Here is an 18,948-nt window from a genome sequence, read left to right as displayed (position 1 = left end):
GGTTTGCTTGTATTTGCAATCAATGTTCATGGCGTAAAGCAATAGTCAAGAGATCAAAAGACACATTGTATTGGGTAAATCCGCTATAGAAAACCCCTTTTGAAATGTTGAAAACAAAAGGACTTTGAGGACTAAGGTGCACCTGACCCAAGCCATAGTATTTCTGATTGCAAATGAAAGTTAAACATTGAATAAAGAAGATTGGAGAAAAATCAATGCATTTGAATTATGATGCTGGCAAGGAATATTGAAAGGACTATGGATTGCCGAAGAAACAAAGAAAACTGTCGTGGGAGAAGTACAGCCAGAATGCTCCTTAGAAATAAGGAAGGGTGGTGAGACGTCTCACATACATTGGACCTACAAAAGGGCATCATGCACGATCTAGTGGCAGGGTAAGAATAAGAAGACCCTTGATAAAATGATACAGTGGCTACAACAACAGATCCAACGACAATTGTCAGGATGGTGCAGGACTGGGCAGTGTTTTGTTCTTTCAAGTTTTCTTTTATGTTTATAAATCACTTTATTGGGGCTCTTACAGCTCTTATAGCAATCCATACATCAATTGCATCAAACACATGTACATATGCTGCCATCATCATTTTCAAAACATTTTTTCTACTTGAGCCCTTAGTATCAGTTCTTCTTTTTTCCCTCCCTCCCCACACTCCCTCATAAATCTTCATAAATTGTAAATTATTATTATTTCCATATCTTACACCATCCTCTGTCTCCCTTCACCCAAGTTCCTGTTGTTCATCTCCCTGGGGGGTGGGGGTGAGGTAGGTTATATGTTGATCATTGCAATCGGTTCACCCTCTCTCCCTCTTCTCCACCCACCTCCCGCCTACCCTCATGGTATCACTACTCCCATTATTGGTCCTGATGAGGGATTTATCTGTCCTGAATTCTGGGTGTCAAAAGTTCTTATCTGTACCCTTGTACATACTCTGGTCTAGCCAGATTTGTAAGGAAGAATTGGGGTCATGATATTAATGGGAAAGCATTAAAGAACTAGAGGACTGTTGTGTGTTTCATCAGTACTATATGGCACCCTGGCTGATTTGTCCCTTCCTTGTGACCCTTCTATGAGGGGATGTCCAAGTGGCTACAGATGGGCTTTGGGTATCTACTCTGACTCCCCTTGTTTGCATTGATCTGACTGTTTTGGGCCTTCTGATGCCTGAACCTGTCATCACCTCATGATCACTCAGGCTGCTGTGCTTCTTCCATGTGACTTTGTTGCTTCCATGCTAGATGGTTGCCTGTTTAAAATCAAGCTTTTAAGACGCCAGACGCTATCTCTTTTGATAGTCAGGCACCATCATCTTTCTTCACCACATTAGCTTATACACCCATTTTGTCTTTAGCGATCGTGTCAGGAAGGTGAGCATCACAGAATGCCAGGTTACTAGAACAAAGTTGTCTTCCATTGAGGGAGGTCTTGCGTAGAGTGCCAATGTCTGTCTGTTCCTTAGATGCTTAACATAGCAATATATATATAAATAGACCTATATCCCTATCATTACATATGAATATATTTACATACATGCATGCCTATATTTAGACCTCTATAAATGGCTTTTGCTTCGCAGTTCTTTATTTCCTTTTACTGCCCTCCTGTCCCACTATCGTGTTCGACCTTCATTCGACTATCAGTAATTCCTCTTGGCTACATTGCACTTGATCAAACCCTCCTCACCATTGATTTTAAATCTCTTGTTGTTCCCTTGTCCCTGGGTTTGTTGGCTTCCTTCTCCCTTTCCCCCACCTCCCCCTCTCCCCTTTTCCCCCAGAACCGTCAGCCCCCTTGTTTTCTCTGAGCAGTGTTTGTTCTGTTGTACACAGTCTCACACTGAGCCAACCAATTCAGTGGCACCAAATAACATAGACTGCTGACTGTAAACTTCTTCAGATTCGGATAAACATCGCTCTGACACATCTGCATCAACCAAATAAAGTCTCTGTTCTTCACTGCTATAGCTGTAATGATTCTACCCTAGGACAAATGCCAATGAGTGGTCATATGGGTAATGACAAAAGCATCAGATACATTTTGGGTTAAGATGGTAGGTAGAACTCCTGATCTAAGGTTTTTTTTCTCCACAAAATTTACTAAAAGTAAAATAGTGAGCTTTTTAAAATGACATAAAAGCATCCAGAGGAGGAGGGCAACTATAACATTTTGGAAAAATTAAAACAGACAGATGGTTGTTAACTGACTTGGAAAAACTGAGAAAGGTTAGTTACGAAGCCATCATGGAGAAAAACTGAGAGTCCAAGAAGTGGAGGTCAGCAGGTACAGTTGAAAGCATGGATCCTGTGGCCGTTAGATTTTATGTCAACTTGAGCCTGTGTGGACACGTACGGGTGCTGTCAACTGATGCCTTCCTAGGGGTGTAGCCTTTTCGACGGGAGACACTGGGACCTTCTCCTTCCTCCTCATGGGAACTTCACTGGGATTCAGTATCTGCCCACGGTCCAGCATAGGCAGCCCTAGGTGGGCTGCCAACCTGGAGGATTGTTGGCATCCTGCCATGTTTCCATGGACTGGATTCACCAGATTGTGCCCTCACCAGCCTATGATCTCCCTGCTTCCCACTCCACCTTTCTGCATTACCAGGCTGCAGCTCCATGAGTCTGAGTAGAGAGTCCTGGCTAGCCTCAGACCAAGGGACTTGAGTTGGACTGGGGCGATCTGGCTCCTGGATATAAAATTACTTCTTGATGTAAAGTTCCTTCTCTATTTATGTCACTATCATGTGTTTTATTTCTCTAGACAAACCAAGATACCTTAAAAAAATGATATGCTGACAGCTGCTAAGGTTCCATACCTGATCAACAGCCTTCATTCCTCAGTCAGTCCCTAAACTCAGGACACCCAGATCTTTACCCTTGAGGTAGAAGATTCGAAGAGCTTACTCTGGGGATTCAGAGCAGCACGAGAGAAAAGAAATAGAGATACTGATGCTAGGGCAACAAATGCATGGTCTTACTGTAAACCCGAGGTATGGTAGAACAGTGGTTAATCACTTGGCTGATAGATTTCATGTCAACTTGATCCTATGTCCAGGTGTAAAGGTGGGGTCCAACTTGCCAATCAGGTATCACGGCCTGATGATACCCTCCTGGGGGTGTGGCCTTTTAAAGGAGAAACCAGAGGATGTACACTGGTACAGATAGGAACTGGAAATAGAGAATCCAGGACAGATGATCCCTTTGTGACCAGTGGTGTGAGTGGCGATACTGGGAAGGTGGAGGGAGGGTGGATTGGAAAGGGGGAATCGATTACAAGGATCTACATGTGACCTCCTCCCTGGGGGGTGGACAATAGAAAAGTGGGTGAAGGGAGGCATCGGACAGTGTAAGATATGACAAAATAATAATTTATAAATTATCAAGGGTTCATGAGGGAGGGGGGAACAGGGAGGGAGGCGAAAAAATGAGGAGTGCCGGGACCACTTCCAACCATGGGCCTTGACAAAGTCAGCAGATAGAGGAGGAGCATTCAAAGAAGGCTCCACCAAGGAAGGTCTCTTCCATGAACCCTTTGAAATAATTGACCTGATATCATTATTGATAATTATAGCTGCTCTCTGGTTCTTGATAATTTTGATCACTTCCCCTTTTGGGAAACAACTGATGTCAACCGAGGAATATTCCCCAGAAGTTGAGGTTACTCCCCTTCCTATGACTTTGAAAGATCCATGTCCTGACTGCGTGCAAAGTGTATTGTATAATAAAACTAGAAACTGGAAGCCAGTAACCCCCTTAAGGAATTTATGTTAGATCTTGAACACGCTGAGCTATTGCAACCAAAACCCACGGAAATCTCAGAGGCTTGTTGGAAGCTTTTGGGCAAGACTGTCTAAAAGTTTGTCATCCTCTTCCCACGGTTTTTCCCTTTCCTTATATTGGTTACCACATAGGGAGTAGAATATGGCACCCCCTCCCAAAGAGAAATAGAGTTCCTGGTCCCGATTTACCTTAAAAGGGGCTGATAATGAAAATGGCATAAGAATAGTTAACAAAGAAGGTGTACAAGTTCCTTTTAGTAATTTAAGTTTTATGGAACGGTTAGCAAGAAGAGGGCCTCTGTGATGTTTGAAGTCCAAATTACCTATTGTGAGGCAACTTGAAATCCACTGAAGCAAAGTTACCTATTGTGAGGCAACTCATACCTTGGTACAGAAAGACTTTGGGGCGCTTAATTTATGGGAACTTAGTGGAAAAGTAAGAACAAGAAATGAAAGCACTGGAGGAACAGCCTAAGAAAGAACAGAAAGAACAGCCAAAGCCTGTCAAGTAATCTTTGATAATGAAATGTATTAATGCTTTATTGATTCATGGTTAGAACAATGAGCCCTAGTTGGATGATTTTTTTTCTTTTTTTACATTTTATTAGGGACTCATACAACTCTTATCACCATCCATACATATACATACATCAATTGTATAAAGCACATCCATACATTCCCTGCCCCAATCATTCTCAAGGCATTTGCTCTCCACTTAAGCCCCTTGCATCAGGTCCTCTTTTTTTTTCCCCTCCCTCCCCTTTCCCCCCTCCCTCATGTGCCCTTGGTAATTTATACCTTGTTATTTTGTCATATCTTGCCCTATCCGGAGTCTCCCTTCCCCCCTTCTCTGCTGTCCCTCTCCCAGGGAAGAGTCACATGTGGATCCTTGTAATCAGTTCCCCCTTTCCAACCCACTCACCCTCCACTCTCCCAGCATCGTCCCTCACACCCTTGGTCCTGAAGGTATCATCCACCCTGGATTCCCTGTACCTCCAGCCCTCATATGTACCAGTGTACAGCCTCTGTCCTATCCAGGCCTGCAAGGTAGAATTCGGATCATGGTAGTTGGGGGGAGGAAGCATCCAGGATCTGGGGGAAAGCTGTGTTCTTCATCGGTACTACCTCGCACCCTAATTAACCATGTCTATCACTCTTGTAGTTGAGAAAGTTTTAGTTTCAAGATGTACTAATTTTTAACCAAGGATCATGATGTGATTGATGTAACTTGTTACGGTCTTGTGGCCTAATATATGATCTCAGGCCATAAGCTTTAAGCCAAGAAAAAGAATGTATAAGTTGAAGCTTTGCATGAATAAAATTGGAACAGTCACCTGCAACCTTTGAGTCGTGTGGTTTCTGTCTCCCACTCGTCGACGCCGTGACCCACATTGAGGAACCCCTGGACCTTGCTGCAGCTGGACTGCGGCAGAGGAGCTGATGCCAGGGGCTTACGTGGAGAGCACCTGTTTTGAGAATGATGAGGGCATTGAATGTACAAATGTGCTTTACACAATTGATGTGTGTATGGACGCAATAAGAGTTGTATGAGCCCCTAATAAAACAATTTTTTAAAACATTAAAAACAAACAAACAAAAGAAAACAAGGTGCCTTACGTATATGCTCCTATGTACTTAGAAAACAAAGAATACATTGCCAAATTAGATGTAATATTCGGACAATTTAGAGATTTTTATTTTTCAGTTAAATGTCAGAAAGCATGAAAACATCATCCTTTAAAAAAAACTACAGAAGGGGCAAAGAATGTACAGATGTGCTTTATACAATTGATGTATGTATATGTATGGATTGTGATAAGAGTTGTATGAGCCCCTAATAAAATGTTTTTTAAAAAAAGTAAAAACAGTAAAAACAAAAAATAAATAAATAAATAAGACAGCCCAAATAAAGTAAATAAATTTTTTTAAAAACTACAGAAGTTTTATATCGACCCGTATAAACTGCTGCCACAAAAGAAGCTTTCACCTTGACCTCCGGGTGAGAAAGGACCTTCCAAGAGGTGGTGCCCAGAGAGGCTGAGGAGGAAGAAGTGGAAGAGGAGGAAGAGGAGGGGGTGGCAGAGGGGGTGGGGGTTGCAGAGAGAGAAGACATTGGATGTAACAGTGCACAAACAGACCTCACCGTTTGACTTCTGCTTTAGCCTTCATGGTCTACTTATTTCTGAGTCAAGTCTGAAGAACTGGTTATTTGTGACACTGGATTTGCATTGTCACCATCATACAAAAAACCCGAGTGCGATAGGATGGCCATCTTGCTCCCCAAGAGCAGGAACTCAGTCATTTGGTGACGGTGCTACTTAGGAGTTTTCTTTTGAAGACTATTTGAATTTTTTAAAATAATCTTTTTATTCTTAAAAAAAATCATACCCTTGAAAACCTATCTGTAGAATTATTATGAGTCAGTCAACTCAACAGCAGTGGGTTACTGTCAACTCAAAATATATAGGACCTGTCCATACACACAGAATTTGAAATCGCCTTCCTATCCCATTGCTTTCATTGTGAGTATCACTGATAGAGTACCATAACACTAAAGAAAGTGTCTGACATGCAAACACAAAAAGTAACTTCAAGAAAACAGAATGTGTAGGTAAAATAAAACTTTGTATAATTTGTATTTAATCAAATAAGTCTGTCATGATGGAGGACATTGTGCCTCTATTCAAGTCCTCCCTCAAGGTAAGAACACTTTGTTCTAATAACCTGGCATTCTGTGATGCTCACCTTCCTGACACGATCGTTGAAGACAAAAGCTAATGTAGTGAAGAAAGTTGATGGTGCCCAGCTATTACAAGATATAGAGTCTGGGGTCTTAAAGGCTTGATGTTAAACAAGTGTCCATCTAGCAGGGAAGCAACAAAGCCCACATGGAAGAAGCACACCAGCCTGTGTGATCAGGAGGTGTCCTCAGGATCAGGTATCAGGCATCAGAAGACCCCAAACAACCATTTTGATGTAAACGAGGGGGCTCAGAATGGAGTCCCAAAGCCCATCTGTAGACAATTGGACATCCCCTCACAGAGAAGGGATGAGCCAGCCAGGATGTAGTATAGCACCGACAGAATACACAATATTCGTCTAGTTTTTTAGTGCTTCCTCTCCTCCATTATCATGACCACAGTTCTACCTTACAAATCTGGCTAGACCAGAGCATGTACACTAGTACAACTAAGAGCTCTCAACACACAGAATCCAGGACAGATAAACGCCTCAGGACCAATAGTGAGAGTAGTGATACCATGAGGTGGTTGGAGAAGGGGGAAAAAGGGGGAACTAATCACAATGATTGATGTACAACCCTCCCACCACCACCAGGGGGATGAACAACAGAAACGTGGGTGAAGGGAAATAGTGGATGGTGAAAAATATGAAAATAATAATAATAATGTATAAATTATCAAGTGTTCATGAGTGTGGAAGGGTTGGGGAGGGAAGGGTAAAAAGAGGACCTGATACCAAGGGCTCAAGTAGAAAGAAAATGCCTTGGAAATGATGATAGCAACAACATATGTACAAATGTGCTTGACACAATTGATGTATGGATTGTTATAAGAGCTATAAGAGCCCCCAATAAAGGATTTGTTAAAATAAAAATGAAAAACAAGTAAGTCTGACACACTTAAAACAAAAAATAACAAAGATAACCAACAAGTTTATGCTTAGTTTAAGAGAAATGTAGCGGGTAAGGGAGGCACTACCCAGAAGAACTTGCTGAGTAATTTGAGTACGTACATTTTCTAAAGTTCTATTGGAGAAGAGTTAGTAAAAAAAAAAAAAGAAGAAGAAGAAGAAACAGAAAAAAAAACAAACATGTTTTAGAGTGAGAATTGCCGATGGTAGGGGAAGGGAAGGAAAGAAAACGAGCAGTTGGGGCAAGTTCTTCTGAATTTGCAAATAAGCTGGTATCTGATTGCTTGCTGATAGGTTAAGGGATGTGTTTTCAAGCATCTGTGGTTTTATCTTTTCTGAGCACATGGGTCCAAGCTACACTGCTGCTGAAAGTTGATCTGTTTTGCCATTTGTGGTTTTTTTGTTTTTTTAAAGTAGTGGTTTCTATAATTTTCCACTTCACAGTCCACAGAGAGAAAAGAAAAAGCTATTTCAGCCTTAAGATATGAACTTTTTTTTTAACTAAGGGGAACATTCAGAGAAGAAAGAAGACCTTTTAGAAGTTAAAGGCATAATAAAAACTTAATAAGAGTTGAAAGATAAATTTAAGGCAATTACCCAAAAAGTAAAAGAAAAAGACAAGAATGTATGAAGTAGGAGAAAAAAAATATTTAAAGCCAGTCTATGAAGTTGGGCATTCCATGGAGGGAAAAACACATGGCAGGAAACCTACAATGAAGTAACTTAAGAAAACTGTCCAGAACTGATGGACACTGATTTCCAGATTGAAAGAGTTCATCCTAATAGGTTTCCATGGTTCTACATTAAAGGATATTCTTGTAAGATTTACAGTATTTAAGTCAAATTAGAGATGTTCAGACTTCCAGATGGAAGAGGAAAAGGGAAGGAAACAACAAGAACCACAGTGGCTTTGCATTCCTCAGGAGCAACAGAGCAAGCTCGAAGACAGTATAGAAATGCTTTCAAACTTGTAAAGGAAAAATTCTTAGAACACAGAGCTCTGTATCTGGTCAAATTATCAAGCAATTGTTCGTTTCTGTCTGTAGACTTGCAAAGATTAAAGGGAATAAGGGAAGGAGGAAGTGAGCGTGGAGAGGGGGAGCGCTGATAGGCAGGCAGGCAGGAAGGAAGGAAGAGTAGAATTACTTCCCAGTTACCCTTTCTAAGGACTCTATTGGAGGTAATATTCCACTAAAATAAGAAAACAACTGAAAGAAAGGAAGACATAGAATATAAGAAATAGGAGAAGGAAATGCCCCCAAATAATGCTGAAGATTACAGATGAGAACTAGATGCCAAGTGCAGGGGCAACTAGTCTGGATTGAAAGCTGTATGACTCAAGGGTGGCATCCTTGGGGATGTGTTATGTATGCTTTGGGTGATGCCCTCAAATCTCTTTATGTGTGCCTCTATAATGTCTTTTAAACTGTACGATCCTTTTTAAAGATGCTCTTCAATTCCTATGCATTTAAACAAAGAATAAGCAAAAAGTTCATGGGAAAATGCCGTTTTCTTTTCATTCTGTTTTTCAATAAACTTTTTTTTCCAGGGGTGAGAGTGAACGCAGTCCCCCACTACCACAGATTATGCAGTCGAGTTTCCCACATTTGGGGAAATCGCAGGGGTCAGCACATCCGGAGTGCAAAGGACAAGCCTCGCCCTGGGAAAACCACCTTTGTGATCATTGTATCTCCCCTGCCAGGTAAGTATTCAACCAACTTTTTGAAGACCCCTCAGAAAAGTCACTTCGTAGGAACTACAAGTCACTAAAAAGTTGTTCTGACCTTAGAGATGAATAAGGGGACTATGAGAAATATGTGAAATATGTTGTAAACAACTTCCCTAAAATAACTGTACCTGCATACTGTGATTATTTATTTATTTTTTAAGTAACATCCATAAGATCTCTGTAACTGGCCTGGAACATAACTACATCAAAGGGGAAATCATTTAAATTCCTTTTGCCATTGAGTTGATTCCTGTTCATAGCAAACCTATATGACAGGGTTGAACAGCTCCACAGTGTTCCAAAGGCCATGATCTTTACCGGAATGAGCCACAGCCTCCTCCCAGACAGCAGTTGAGAGGTTCACTGCTAACCTTTCGGTTACTCAGCCACTGCACCAGTAGGACTCCTTTATGTCACATAACAACCCTATTCATTGCGTTTTCAGTTTTGTGCAAGAAACTGGTTTATGTATTATTCATGTTTAAACTTTTTATTAGGGATTGGGTGAAGGTTTTCAGAGCAGATCAGCTTTCCATTCAATAATTCAGACACCATTTTGTTTCATGGTCATTGATTGCAATCCCCACAATATAACATCACTTCTCCCATTTCCTCTCTGTTTCCTATTTCCATTTCTTCTTTGATAACTCTCTTGCCTTCTGAAATTTGTCTCTGGGCAAATGCTGCCCTTTTGATCTCAAACGGTTGATGACTCTAAGGCAGAGGTGGGAACATCTGACCTGTGGGCCGTACAAGGTCTGTGAAATCCTTTGGCTGACCCCACCAAGACAAGAACAGGCGGAATTGAAATGCAATAGATCCAGGAGCTTCTTTCATCGTAATAGATACTTATATTAAGTGATTCTTAATGCTAACAGACATTTTGAGGGGCAAGAAAGGAACATCTCTATGGGATAGATAGGACATACACAAGTGTAGGCACGTGTGGTTGCCTGAGGCCCATCTGCTTGTATTATCGTGACTCAGAAGACAGTAGTGCCTGACAGGCTGGGAGTGCGACACTGTTAGCACACTGTGGAGAAACAATGGTGGTCTCCTAACGACCAGAAAAGATGCGAGGAGATGTTTCTTCACGATGTTGATCACCTTGCCTCTGGTGATGAATGAGGATGTTGCTGACTCCTTCGTTGACCTAGACTATAACTCCAACCCAACCTTTATCTACCTGTCCATGATCAACACTCCTCTCAATAACCGCATCTCAGTTGAAGATCAAGGAAATTACAGTACCTGGAAAACGCCACAAGAGTTGATGATGTAAGTGCTGAATATGGTCCAAATCCAAGATGCAGGATTAAAACTATGATCAAAGCAAAATCATGGAACCACTTATGAGACACACACTGATCTCGTACTATAAATGGAGACTACAAAGAATAAACGAGTTGAGGCCGAGTGTCGATCGTTCCAAGAGTGTGAGACTGACCAGGGACAAGAGGAGTACAGTCGCACATGAGAAAGATCGAGAAAAAAAGACAAAGTTGGGGGTAGGGACTCAAGTAGGGGAAATCCCAAAGTCCAGATCTTTATTCGAGGCAGGCTTTATACAGTACTTGTCACGTATACCTGCCTCCTGTGACAATTTCTCACAGAAAGTATTTGTTAATAATTATCTGAAGGCAAACAAAGAAGAAATTATATTTTAGCCAATTTGTCTGTGGTCTGGAGAGGAAGATAGAGCCAGGTACAAGGAATCCAACTGATATTTTGCAGGATGCTGTGTTTCAGCTGCCTCCCAGGGAACAGGAGGGAAAGTGTCCACTTTATCTTCGATGAAGGTCAGACTATCAGCTTTCTGGGCTGAGCCATCAGCACCTTCCCACGGGGTCTTGCCTAAACTGTGGTGTGGGAAACAGCAAACGGGAGGAGAGTGTATGAGAATGAATCCTTTATTCTCATCTCTCAAGAAGCCTGGCAGGCTGTGGAGGGAGGCGTTCACCCTTGTGAGTTGGAAATGAGTCCCAGTCACATCCTCATAATTAATATTGTTCCCCACTATATCCTCCCATAACAGTGCTGCCTTAAAGTTATCTCTTACAAGCACATGGCTGGATTGCTGTCAAGCTGGTAGCTTTAATTGTAGGAGCAGAAGTGTGCTGTTCCCTGTGGCAGTGGTTCTTAACCTTCCTAATGCCGTGACCCTTTAATACAGTTCCTCATATTGTGTTGACCCCCAAACATAAAATTATTTTCATTGCTACTTCATAACTGTCATTTTGCTACTGTTATGAATCATAATGTAAATGGGAATGTGTTTTCCAGTGGTCTTAGACGATCCCTGTGAAAGGGTAGTTCAACCCCCAAAGGGGTCGAGACCCACAGATTGAGAACCACTGCCCTATAGGCTCTGCAGACAGTCACTCCCCTTACCTGCCCCCAGCACTGGTGTTAGGTTACTCCTCCAATGAACTCAGGACCTTGAAGTTTGGGGACAGCCCACTTTGTTACCTCTGTGGTTTCCTGTGATTAGGGGGAGATTGCCTGCTTGTATATAAACTGTTGTTGGAACTACACTATCTTTTTCAGCACAGACCTGGCTACAGAAGTCATGGCGGGAGAGGTGAGCTCTTGCATGCTTTATCTTGTCTGGTGTCTCTTTAATTTACCCCTCAACTACACAACCACTCCCTTGGACCTATTTGTTTGTGGGGCTCACACCCTACCCCTTGGCAGGTGATGATCCTTTCCTACTAGAAGGTTCAACCTATCTGTAAATGTACTCTGTTACTAAGAAGTCCGGAACAGCATTCTGCTGCAGATTCTTTGCATTCAGAGAACTTAACACCAATATCTCCACATTCAGAGACTTTAGCGCATAATCTTTTCTCAGAATTCATCTGAGGACAATCTGCAGCCACACAAGAAATTGACAAATGATTTCTGTTGTTCTTGAAGTCAGACAAGCCTGTGTGCCTAGTTTGTGGCAATCCATTAGCAGTAACCAAAACCCATCCGGAGTGCCATTACAGCTCAAAGCATGCGGAAGTCACGAATTGGGAGGTCAGATGCATCAAGACAAACATTAATGCTCCGAAACAGAGTTTGGAATCACAATAAGCTCTTATCACTAGTGAGTGAACTATGAGTTAGGTAGTGAGTGAGCATGGAGAGAGGGAGTTTGTTAAAGAGTGCATTTTTCCTGGTTATTGTATAAGGTCTGATAAGTGGTAGGTATTTGGAAAGTAGACATCAAGAAGATTAATTGTAGAGTTCTTATGGACATTAGCTGTCACATACACTAAACAGTTAGTCAGCTTCATTGAATGTGCAACTCATGTTGCTAGGAAAATGGTGTGAATGTTTCCTGTGGACTGAAGTGATCTGAGGACAGGCTAAACTGTCCTGGTTACAGTTAGATACTGCTGGACGTGGTTAGCTTAGCTTTCAAATAAACGGCTGTTCTCTTTCTCTTGTCCATTGGGAGTGGTTATTGATTAGGCTCCAGGGCACAAGACCTAATGTTTTCAATAACATCTTGCAGAGCTTCCTCTTTCTAGAGAGCATCAAAGTCAAGAGATTGATGTTCTGTCCATGCCTTCTCATGATGGGTGAGCAGATCAGGCGAACTCACCTTGGCTTCATAGTACAAAGGCCAGCAAGATGTCAAAGACTAGCTTGTTAGAGCTTGTCTCCAAGTTAGAGATTGTGAAGATTGTTTAAACATTTGGGTTGGGGTAGTTTACAAAGATTAACTATGTGATGTTTTCTTTTATCCTACCATGTTTGGGTCAAAGCGAATGTAAAGGTTGTTGTGTTAGTCCGGGTTGACTAGAGAAACAAATTCACAGACATATGTGTATAAGAAAGAGCTTTACTTTAGGTGGAAAGCAAATGTTTTGAAATGTTGACGACATGAATGTACAAATGTGCTTTACACAGTTGATGTATGTATGGATCATAAGAGTTGTAAATGCCCCTAATAAAATAATTTTTTAAAAAGAAAGAGCTTTACGTACAAGAGCAATTCAATATTGCAAAAACATCCCAGCCCAGTCCAAATCAAGTCCATAAGTCCGATATTAGCCCATATGTTCAACACCAATCTATAAATTCCTCTTCAGACTCATGAAACACATGCAATGATGCTGAATGCAGGAAGATCACAGACCAGTGGGTGGAAAGTCCTGTGTATCCATTGGCTTTGTAAGCATGTCAGTGCTGGTGTGGGTCTCCACATGTCGCCTTCAGCTGCAGGGTACTAGTGTAGCTCCGTGTGTCTTGTCATCAAGAATATCAAACAGAAGAACACAGCTTTCCCCCAGATCCTGGATGCTTCCTCCCCCCAACTACCATGATCCGAATTCTACCTTGCAGGCCTGGATAGGACAGAGGCTGTACACTGGTACATATGAGGGCTGGAGGTACAGGGAATCCAGGGTGGATGATACCTTCAGGACCAAGGGTGTGAGGGACGATGCTGGGAGAGTGGAGGGTGAGTGGGTTGGAAAGGGGGAACTGATTACAAGGATCCACATGTGACTCTTCCCTGGGAGAGGGACAGCAGAGAAGGGGGGAAGGGAGACTCCGGATAGGGCAAGATATGACAAAATAACGAGGTATAAATTACCAAGGGCACATGAGGGAGGGGGGAAAGGGGAGGGAGGGGAAAAAAAAAGAGGACCTGATGCAAGGGGCTTAAGTGGAGAGCAAATGCCTTGAGAATGATTGGGGCAGGGAATGTATGGATGTGCTTTATACAATTGATGTATGTATATGTATGGATGGTGATAAGAGTTGTATGAGTCCCTAATAAAATGTAAAAAAAGAAAAAAAAAGAATATCAAACAGATAGTACATGTGTCCCGCCTCCAGTGAGCTATTTATCACCAGGCGCCTCTAAATGAGGTCATCAGGCAGTGACCTGATTGACAGGCTTAACTCCACCCCTTCACTCTTAATATTCTCAAATTGGCACCAGATTATGTAACTACCATGGTTGTTTACATCCTTTTCATTTTTTTTAAGTGCACCAAGACTTTCTTTGTTTCCCCTCAAAACCATTTTATTGGGAGTTAATACAGATATCATACCATTCCATAGCTCAATCATTCTTTTATTATTATTTTTTAAAATCATGTTATTAGAGATTTTCCAGCTCTTATCACAATCCATACATGCAGGCATCCTGTCAAGCACATTTGTACGTATGTTGCATCATCATTTTCAAAACATGTTCTTTCTACTTGAGCCCTTGGTGTCAGCTCCTCATTCTTTCCCCTCCTCCCTCATGAATTTATAATTTTTTTTTCATGTCTTACACCGACTACTGTCTCCCTTCACCCACTTTTCTGCTGTTTGTCTCCCTGGGTGAGGGGGTATGTTATATGTCAACCATCGAAACCGCTTTCCCCTTTCTTCCCCTCACCTTTCCCCTACCCTCCTGGTCAATCATTCTTTTAGAAGCTCCCAGTGGCACTGTTTGGTAAGTGCTAGACAGCTAACTGCAAAGTCAGCAGTTCAAACTCACCAGCTGCTCTGAGGGATAAACATGAAACTAGTTGCTTACACAAACATTTACAGTCTAAGAAATACTATATCAGGTTGTTATGAGTTGGAATCTACTTGATGACAGTGAGTTTGTTTTTTTTATTAGTCTACCATGGAAGATTGGGGAACTCTTCTAAGAGGAATTTTGCTTACATGGCACCATTTGACATCAGCACCAATATGTGAATAAATGCAGAAAACAAAAAGACCAAATGACTCGTAAAGGATGGGTTTGAGAGCATGAGGAAAGTGCTCTGGAAGGGCATCACGTACCTGAGAGGGTGGACACTTTATGAAGAGATTTGTATATGGTGCTAGGGAGTGTCAGATCTTTTGGACTCCTTACTGATGGTGAGTGCCCTAGTCTCGAGTTGTGCTGCTAACTAACCACAGGGTCAGCAGTTCAAAAGTACCAGCCACCCTGCAGGGGAAAGACAAGGCTTTCCACTCCTGTAAAGAGTTGGAAACCCACAGGGACAGTTCCACCCTCTCCTCTAGGGTCGCTATGAGTCAGCATTGACTTGATAGCAGTGAGAGTTTGAGTGACAGTGAGTACTTGCAAACTTAAAGTAGAATCTGGCACAATCACATTTGCAGTTGATGAATTACCCTGAATATGACAAGGACAGATTTAGGGGAAGTAGAAAGTAGTCAAGGAGGGTGAAAGTGAAGAAGGGCAAAGACCCCAAAGCCCTCAATAACTCTCAGAGATGAAACACTGTCATTAGATGATAAATTTTAATACTTACTCATTTTTCATAGTGAAAAAACAGCTGATAATTGAATATGAATTCATAAAATATGTCCTAGATTGCCCATCAATGCTTGGCTGTTGAATCCTAGCTTATACCTGTTGTCCTGGCTCCTGCCTTCTCTCTCAAAAGTGACTTGGATCCCCCACTATCATGATCCCAATTCTACCTTACAAATCTAGCTAGACCAGAGGGTGTACATAGATAGAGATAGCAACTGGAAACACAGGGAATCCAGGATATGACTCCTCCAGGACCAGTGATGAGAGTGGCGATGCCTGGAGGGTGGAGAGAATGTGGGGTAGAAAGGGGGAACTGATTACAAGAATCTATGTGTAGCCTCCCCCCTGGGGGAGGAACAGCAGAGGAGAAGGCGGGGGGAGACATTGGACAGTGTAATATATGACAAAATAATAATTTATGAATGATGAAGGGTTCATGAGGTGGGGGAGGGGAGAGGGAGGGGGGAAAAGAGCAGCAGATATTAAAGGCTTAAGTAGAAGGCAAATGTTTTGAGAATGATGATGGCAACAAATGTACATATGTTCTTGACACAATGGATGTATGTATGGATTGTGATAAGAACTGTATGAGCCCCCAGTAAAGTGATTTTTTTTAAGTGACTTGGTTTGAATAATGGTTTATAAATTCATGCTCTTTTTCTGGCAACCTCTGCTTTGAATAACAGTGATCCATGAAATTGCAGTTCAACTCTTCCTCTCATGATCAGCGTGTCTTTAAACTGTAAAAGCAAACCAAAGCCATGGCTGTGAGTTGATTCTGAATCATACGGACCCTGTGGGATCGAGCAGAACTCTCCTGTCAAGTTTTGGAGGCCAGCGACCTTTACGGTGGCAGATTGTCACATCTTTCTACACTGGAGCCACTGCTGGAGTCAAACGGTTGACTTCTGGGGTACCAGTGGAGTGCTTAACCACCGCACCACCAGGATTCCTCTGGCATGACTTTACCTCTCTATAGGAGTCAGTTTGCAAAGCAGACATCTAGGTCATATTCTCGGTGGGTTCTGGTTCTTTTGAGGATCTCTATTATCAAATCTCTTCCCTGCATTAACAACTATGCTTGTGTTTTTAAACCTTTGATTAAAACGCACAGTTCAAGTTCAATTTTACATCACCAAAAAGCAAAACCATTGCTATCAGAGGGACTCTGACTCGTAAACCCCTATCTAAGCTCCCTGAGGTTGTAAATCTTTACTGGAGTAGACAGCTTCACTTCTCTCCCTTGGTGTCGCTGGCGGACTGGAACGCCAACTTTACAGTGAGCTGCTCAGTGCCTAACCCAGAGCCACAAAGACTCCTTAATATATCCACAGATATATATAGATATAGATATATATATATATATATATATATATATGTATATATTTTCACAAAATAATAACCTTACCTACTACTTGCCCTGGGCTCTAGCATCTTATATTCTCTTGTGGTGCTATTTTCTAGGTTACTCCATTCTTCACTTTGAAAGCTCTCGTCAAAAGCTACCATCTTGGTTCTGTGACTTCCTTAGGGAGTCGCAGTCCACAGTGAGACCTGGGGGCTGTCATGTGAATGATCAAGAGCGTCTCTTTATATATGTGTGCCTGAATGGAAGTCTTCTTTCTGGAGTGTCAGCTCCTAGCTTTTTCCCATTTAAAAAAATTAGATTCTCTTTTTATGATTCAGATACTAAATTTTTCTGTCAATATTTAGACATGTACATTGGATATGTACTTTTTTAGACGTGTAATTTGTTTAGATAGGTACTTACTGTGGCATTTGCTTTTTTCATTTTATTTATCTTTCTTTTCTTTAAAAAAATCATTTTATTGGGGGCTCATGCAATTCTTATCATGGCATATACTTTTTAAGACATGTACTTTGGACAGAAGATCAGTCCCTTATAATGGACATCATGCTTGTTAAAGCAAAAATAAACATCAAGGAGATAGACTGACACAGTGGCTGCACAAATGACCTCCAACATAACGAAGATTGTGAGCACAGTGCAAGATTAGACAGTGTTTTATTCTATTGTGCAGAAGGTCATTATAAGCAGGAACCAGTTCCACGGGACCCAACAACAATATAAACTTTAGAGGTTCATGCTTTGTTAGATATGTCAGTGCCTGGGGGATGGGAAACAGAAAAGTGGGTGAAGGGAGATGTCGGAGAGTGTAAGATATGACAAAATAATAATTTATAAATTATCAAGGGTTCATGAGAGAGGTGAGTGGGGAGCGAGGAGGGAAAATGAGGAGCTGGTGCCAGGGGCTTAAGTGGAGAGCAAATGTTTTGATAATGGTGAGGACAATGAATGTACAAATACGTTTTACACACACAATTGATGTATGAATGGATTGTGATAAGAGTTTTATGAGCTCCTAATAAAATGATTTTAAAAAAGAAAACAATGGATGTATGTATGGATTGTGATAAAAGTTGTATGTGCACAGTCGATATTAAGGGCTCAAGTAGAAGGCATATGTTTTGAGAATGATGATGGCAACAAATGTACAAATGTGCTTGACACAATGGATGGATGGATGGATTTTGATAAGAATTATATGAGCCCCCAATAAAATTATTTTTAAAAAATACAAAAGAGAGAAGATTCATCATGGGTTGGGTAACAATTTAGAAATTCATGATTACTGAGCAGACAGTAAAAAGACAGAAAAAAAAAGAACAAAAATTATCCACTGCAACCCCCCCAAAAAAAGATATGTCAGTGCCAGAATTGTTTTCGCAATCATTAGGTTCTCTTCATAGTCTTTGGGAAAGGCTTTTAAAGTGCATCAACAGTTAAATTTTAGGAGGTCCTTGTCTGTTGTTTATACATTTTTACTTACCGTATATACTCAAATATAAGCCAACTTGAGTATAAGCCGAGTTCCCTAATTATTACCTGGGAAACCAGAAAAACTGATTGACATGAGTATAAGCCTAGGGTAGAAAATGCAGATTATTGGTGAATTTCAATAATCAAAACAAATGAAAATAAAATTACTAAAAATTTAGACATCAGTGGAGTAATGTATTTAAATATTTATTTTAAATTTAAAAATAAAAGGACAAAAAGTCTTTTAACATAAGTAAACCAACAGTTAGTGGAAAACAGGTTCAACAAAAACAATAAGGTATCAACAATGATACCTTAAGAGTACTATTCACTGAGCTCAATCAGCAACCAAGCTAAAATGTAGAGTGAAAATCCTTCAAAACTGGATTCCTCACCATCTTCTGTATCTCAATGCAGAGCTTCAGCTGGTGTGAGGTCATGATAGACACTGTCCTCACTAAGATTGCTGCCATCACCATCACTGCTGTCATTTTCATACAAAGCGCAGTCTTCACTGCCATCCACAGCATTACTAATACTACATGTCTGGAAGGCATGTCGCACCATGTCTTCTGAAATGTCTTCCCATGCATCTCGAACCCACTTTGCTATTAACTCTATGTCAGACTTCATGAGATTTCCTCCTTTTGTTAGTCGGGCTTGA

The 18,948-nt window shown here is 41.3% G+C and overlaps 1 non-coding gene across 1 annotated transcript; it reads right to left on the bottom strand.

Moving 5' to 3' along the window:
• Nucleotides 1-8,997: 8,997 nt before the first annotated feature.
• Nucleotides 8,998-9,161, bottom strand: LOC142452303 (U1 spliceosomal RNA). Its single transcript, XR_012785319.1, has one exon. It is a non-coding gene; the product is annotated as a U1 spliceosomal RNA (small nuclear RNA).
• Nucleotides 9,162-18,948: the final 9,787 nt, after the last annotated feature.

Source organism: Tenrec ecaudatus, chromosome 6 (assembly GCF_050624435.1).
Source record: "Tenrec ecaudatus isolate mTenEca1 chromosome 6, mTenEca1.hap1, whole genome shotgun sequence".
NCBI lineage: Eukaryota > Metazoa > Chordata > Mammalia > Afrosoricida > Tenrecidae > Tenrec > Tenrec ecaudatus.
Note: the sequence above shows the minus strand (reverse complement) of the source record. Positions and strands in the feature narration are given on the sequence as shown.